General features: G+C 57.8%; 1 protein-coding gene across 3 annotated transcripts in view; it reads right to left on the reverse strand.

Moving 5' to 3' along the window:
* The window catches only part of LOC114040508 (CMP-N-acetylneuraminate-beta-1,4-galactoside alpha-2,3-sialyltransferase-like), a 60,006-nt gene extending 55,918 nt beyond the window's left edge, over nucleotides 1–4,088 (reverse strand). For all 3 annotated transcript variants that reach the window (XM_027858637.1, XM_027858636.1, XM_027858635.1), the window contains exon 1: nucleotides 4,018–4,088. The gene's annotated coding sequence lies outside the window, so the exon portion shown is untranslated. The remainder of the gene's footprint in view (nucleotides 1–4,017) is intronic.
* Between the last annotated feature and the right edge of the window lie 1,912 nt (nucleotides 4,089–6,000).

Genomic DNA, 6,000 nt, shown 5'->3' on the forward strand with positions numbered 1-6,000 from the left:
AGGTCATCTGGTTGGCCACTGTACCCCCAGGTCCAGGGGCTCTCTCCCCTTCCCCGTTAGACTGGGAGTTCCTGAATGATGTGGATCTTCTTGCTAAGCAATGATATACACACAGCTTGAGTCATTGTCTCCTGACGGGTCACGCCTGCCTCCCCCACCTCTCTGGCATCCATCCCTCCCTCTCTACTCATGTGACCCCCCCTAGCTCTGGCCCTCCTGACAGCTCTGCCAACTGCAAAGCCCAAGGCTTACCACCTCCCGACTCCCTCAGGAATCCAACACCTTCCAAGCCCCTGGGTGCACTCAAGCACCTCCCCAAACTGGCCTCTTCGAAGTTAGCTCCCCATCCACAGCATGAGCCTTTGCCCCCCCAGGTCTGGCACATTCTCCCTTCCAGTCTCCCCTCAGGGGATGGGTATTAGCACTCAGGGGAAGAGAACAGCGAGACAGCATTGCAGTGGGAGAGGCCTGGATCCCCTGGGTTCTAGAACTGTCACCAGGTGTGCAGGGCAGGGGTCCCTGGAGGTAATGAGCTCCCTGTTGCTGGAGGGCTTCTGCAAAGTGCACAAACTCTGCTGTAACCAGAGCCTTAGCCCAGGCTGCAGGAGCTGCCCTGGAGGATGCTGGAGTTCCATGTGCCCAGGCATGCACTGGGCGCCTACTGTGTGCCAGGCTCTGGGCTCTGCCCTCTACGGGCTGACAGTCTAGTACGAGTTGGGGGCCGCGGGCGCTGGACGAGGCATTGCACCCTCCTGGTCCCCCCGGCTCTCAAAGGCACAGAGTAAGCGTCAGACGCCGCCAGGGGCCGGCAGGGAAGTGGGGGACACGGCGGTCGGCGAGGGCCAAGGCACGGGGAGGGGAGATGGTGGGTTCAGCCCAGGGACGACACCAAGGTCAGTTTGGCTGGAAGGGGCGGAGGGCGGGATGGACGGAGGGTCTGCAGCCGGCTGGAAGGGCTTCTCGGAGGGAGGAGCTGGGACGTGGCCGGGGCCTGGCGGCAATGGGGAGCCCCTGCCGGGAGGAGGTGGGGGAGGAGCGCGAGCGTGAGCGCGGCCGCCCGCGGCAGAGCCCTGGGGCCCCCCACTGAAGACCTCCGCTCCCGCCAGGCCCGCTCCGGACACAGCCGCGGCCACGGGCGTGGCCCCCGCGCCGGGTCCTCTCCCCGCCCCTCTCCCTGTCCCCGCGGCGGAGGGGGCGGCCGGGGCGGCCGGCGCGGTCACGGTCACAGGCGGGTCACGGTCACGGGCCGGGGGCGCGCGCCAGGACCGTTAGCTACGGGCGTGCGCGGCGCGCGGCGGGGCGGGGACGCGCTCTTACCGGGGGGCGGGCTCAGCGGCGTGGGGCTGGGTGGGCGCGGAGCCGGCGGGCGCGGAGTCGGGCCCGGCCTCGGGCTCCGGCGCGGGGGGTTCCGCGGGAGCCGCCATGGCGGGGACGCAGCCTCGGCCTCACAGCGCCAGGGGCGGGGCCACGGGCGGGGGCGGGGCCGCCCTGGCCAATGGGGAGCCGCGACCCCGGCCCGCGGGCGAGGGGGCGGGCCCAGACGGCGCTGGGGCCAATCGGTATGTGGGGGTGGGGCGGGTCGAGCCGGGTGGACAGCCAATGACAGAGTGAGGTCGTGGGAGATGCGGGCGGAGGGGGGGGAGAAGAGGATGAGGGAGGGGGCCGTGGCTCCAGGCGGGGCGGGGGGAGGGAGCGCAACCCCACTGCCTCGCCCCCGCTCCCCTGCCTCCCTTTCCCCGTTCACCCTGGCTCGGTTTCCTTAATAGAGCCCCAGTTTTCCTTGCCTCAGTTTCCCCATTCACTCACACCCACTCCTCATTTTCCCATTCATCCTCACATTCTCCCTGTCTCGGTTTTCATAATTGGCCCCCTGCTTGCCTTGCCTCGATTCCCCCCTTTAATCTCCCCATTTATCCCTGGACCTGCCTGCCTGCTTTTCCCTTTGGCCCCTGCTACCTCAGTTTCCCCAACCCCCCATGGGCTCAGAGGAGAGGGGCTGCGTGCACTAGGTCAGACCCCCTCTTCCCTCCATGTGCCCCCTCCCCCCACCCTTTCCCCATCAGACCCCACATGGAGTTAGCCATAGGCTCACTGAGTGGTGCTTGGCTCTCGGAGCCTCGGTCTCCAATGCGCGCTGTACAAACCCCTCCCAGACGGGCTGCCCCCCAGCACAGCCCCCCAGGCCCTCAGAGTCCACCGAGCCGTAGTTGATCCTTCTGTCCTGGGGACGAGAGACTGCACATTGGCACTGCCTCCCCCAGCATGTCGTCCAACCCCGGCCTGGCTGAGGCTCCCCTCCACAGCTTCCGGGAGGAGTGACCACTCCTCCCCCCACAGGAAAACCTCCAAGGACGGGGAACTCACTCCCTCACGGGGGACCTAGGACAGCTCTCAGGGTGGGGAAGGTTTTCCTCCTGACTAGCCTGGGGCGAGATGACCTCTAGACAGCTAATCCCCTCTGCTCAGGACTCTGGCCCCTCAGCCAAAGGCGACCAGTTATTTCACTGGTCTAGGGAGCCACCAGCCAGCTTGGCCCCTGGGGCTGCGACCTAGAATCAGAGCTGCTCTGAACTCGAAGGTGAAATGACCTCCCCAGAGTCACACACAGGGTCAGAAGATGGCACTCCATCTGCTCCAACCAGTCTGATTCTTCCTCCCCTGCTCGGTCCCTTCCCCAGTGCCTCACCCAGATCAGCTATGCCCTGGGGAAGGGGGAGAGGGAGAAGGGGGTATGTGGCCTCAGAAGGCTAGTGTTGCTAAGGGGCCCTAAATCCCAAGGCTTAGCTGGCTGAGAAACCCTCCAGCTTTGACCTTTCTCAGCCTGTGCCTTACTCCGAAGGCCACCCCTGGACCCCCCCCCCCCCCCCCCCAACTGCTAGGGCCCTCCCCTTCCCAGTACATTACCTTGGCTGATTACCTCCTTATCTACGTGCGCGTAGCAGGTCTATGAAGGCATTACCTCCCACCTCAGCCCATCCCCGACACTAGCACCCTTTTCCTCTACAATGGGCTTCTTTCCTTGTGTCTTGTTTTATATGCCCTGCATTCATAAACTCATTCATGTTACCCTTGATTTAGAGCTAGAAGACACCTTAGAAACCCTTTAGTATTCTTGGTACTGATAAGGAAACAGGCCCAGAGAGGGAAAGGAACCCAACTGAGGTCACACAAACCAAGAACCATCTTCCCTTTCCAAGCCCCAATTCATTTCAATCAAACAAGAGCTCTCATTGCAGAGGGACCAGAGTACACAAAACCTAAATGAAGGTTGCTGCCCTGAAAGAGCTCACATTCTGCTGGAAAAACAAAGATAGACACATGGGAATTTCCGAGGGAACTGCTGACTAGCAAATGAGATGCAAGTAAGAGGCGGCACTGGAAATCAGCCTTCATCGAATCCTAGGGAAAATCAAGTGTCTCTCCAGTTACCAATGATCTCCTAATTGCTAACTCCAATGGGCTTTTCTCAATCCGAATTCTCCTTGATCTGTCTGCAACCGTTGACACTGTGGATCACTCTCTCCTCCTTGAAACTCTCCTTTCTTCCAGTTTTCAGGACACACACCCCCTCATTCTCTTCCTACCTCTCTGACTGCTCCTCCTGTCTCCTTGGCTGGATCTTCATGTAGGTCACACCCACTACCCACAGGTGTCTCTCGAGGTTCTCTCCCTCTTCTCTTCTCCCTCCCCCCTATTTAACTTGGTGGCATCAGCAGCTTCCGGTTTCACCTCTCATTTCCAAGCAGACGATTCCAGACCACAACCTGTAACCTTTCTCTTGACTTCTAGTCTTGCAACTTCAACTACCCATCAGACATTTGAAACTGAATGTCTTATAAACATCTTAGACTCAACATTTCCAAAACTTAACTCATCTCTTCCCCCCAAACCTTCCCTTTTCCTAACTTCTCTAATACTGTGGAGGGAACCACCGTTCTCCCCATCCTCCAAACACCCAGCCTGGGTACCATTCTCTATCCCCACCCCCCAACTATTTCTGAGTCTTGTCAAGTTTACCTTCATAACAGCTCTCACACAGGCCCCCCTTCTCTCCTCTGACACTGCTGGATGCAGACACTGGACAGCTCACACCTGGATTACTGCACCAGCTGCTGCAGGGTCTACAAACCCTCCTCACTCCAGACCATCCTCCACTCAGCTGTCAAAGTGATCTTCCTAAAGCACATCTGACCATGACACACCCCCCCCCGCCCCAATCAGTTAAACTCCAGTGACTCCTCATCACCTCTAGAATCAAATTTAAAATCCTGTTTGGCTTTTTAAGCCCTCCCTAACCTGGAACATCCTACCTTTCTTATCTTCTGACACGTTGGACATCCCCATGCCCTAGTAACTCCCCACAGATACTGGTCTCCTGCTATTCCTCAAACAACACCCTCCATCTCTGACTCTAGGAATTTTCCCTGGCTGTCCCCCAGACCTGGAATTCTTTTTCCTAATTTCCACCTCTGACTTGCTTAAAGGGCCAACCAAAATCTGTACCTTCTATAGGAAGCCTTTCCCAATCCCCCTTAATGCTAAAGCCTCCTCTCTGTTGAATACTCCTAATTCATTCCATCTATACCTTGTCTGGCCATATTTGTTTGCATTTTCTCTCCCCCATCTCCTTGAGAGCAGGGACTTCTACCTCTGTATCCTCGGCACTCAGTATAGTGTCTAAAGTATAGGAGGTGCTTAATCAATGTTTGTTGACTAATGCCAGCTACATCCTGAGTCCTGACCCAGAGCAAAGGGGGCAAAGGGGGTGGCTAACCTGAACAGAGCATGGTCACTGACTCTCCCTCCTTTCTACAGGATTTGATCTCTGGGAATTGTTTTACATCCTCCCTACCTGGAAGGCTTTTCCGGGGCTCTTGAGCCCCCAGGACCAGCAGGCAGATCAGAGTCCCCTGCCCTGCTTTTTCTTTTTCTCTTTCCAGGATTCAATAGTCTTCAGGTTTCCAGGGAGTAGAGTAGGACTACCATCCTGGCTCAGCCTCCTGGCCTCCCCTGCTCTCAGCCCGGAGGCTGGGGAAGCCAGCAGGGAGAGAAGAGTCCCAGAGGGCCTCTCAGTAAAAGAAGTTTACCACATTCTCCCCCTTACACCTTTTTCAGTTTCTGCCCTCCTCATTGCCTTTTTCTGGGTCACACTCTGCTGGCCTTCCTCTCCCCTAAGTGTAGTCAGTGCCTGGTTCACACTTGAGCCTTCTCCATCCTAGGGCCACCCCCACCCCCCCAACCCCCCCTCCCCCCCTCCCCAGCCACACACACACACCGTCTCCCACCCCATCCACACATACACCCTGGCTCCCAGCTCTAGGTCTCCAATCCCCCACTGTTCCACAAAGGAGAGTCAGGTCACTAGCCCCACCCCCAACCCAATTTGCCCCAGGGACCAGAATTCTCAGGCCAGGCTCGGCTCCTTCCAAGAACAAGATGAGGCTGATAAAGTACTTCTTCTCCCTACTCATTTCCCGGTCCAGGAATTATGATTATATAATTATATGGAATCATTGTATATACACATATGTATATAATACATATGCATGTATGTGTGTATACATACACATATATACATACACACACATAATGCTAACCCAGGGAGCCCAGGAATGATGACCCTTATTTTAGAAGCAAAAACAGGCTGAGAGATTTGCCCAAGGTCACACGGCCAGCAGGCAGCTGGCTGGTCAGCCACCTCTTTGTACCATAGAATGCTGACCCCATCTCCTTCCTGGGGGGGGGGGGGGGGGGGGAAGAGGTAGAGAGATAGAGGAAAATTCAAGCCTTTAGCTGGGGGTGAGGGTGGGGTTGGAGTGGTGTTATGTTCTGCCCTGTAGAACCCCAGGAGCCCTGAGAAAGAGAAGGGAACAGTGGTACCCATGCTGTCTGGTCCCAGCTGGACACAGGAGTCCCACAGGCAGCTTGGCCTGGCCTGGTCTGATGGGCTTTGGGGGGTAGCCTAGGCTGAGGGAGGAAGGGCGACAGGCAGGACCCCCA

Source organism: Vombatus ursinus, unplaced genomic scaffold (assembly GCF_900497805.2).
Source record: "Vombatus ursinus unplaced genomic scaffold, bare-nosed wombat genome assembly UNPS02013264.1, whole genome shotgun sequence".
Taxonomy (NCBI): domain Eukaryota; kingdom Metazoa; phylum Chordata; class Mammalia; order Diprotodontia; family Vombatidae; genus Vombatus; species Vombatus ursinus.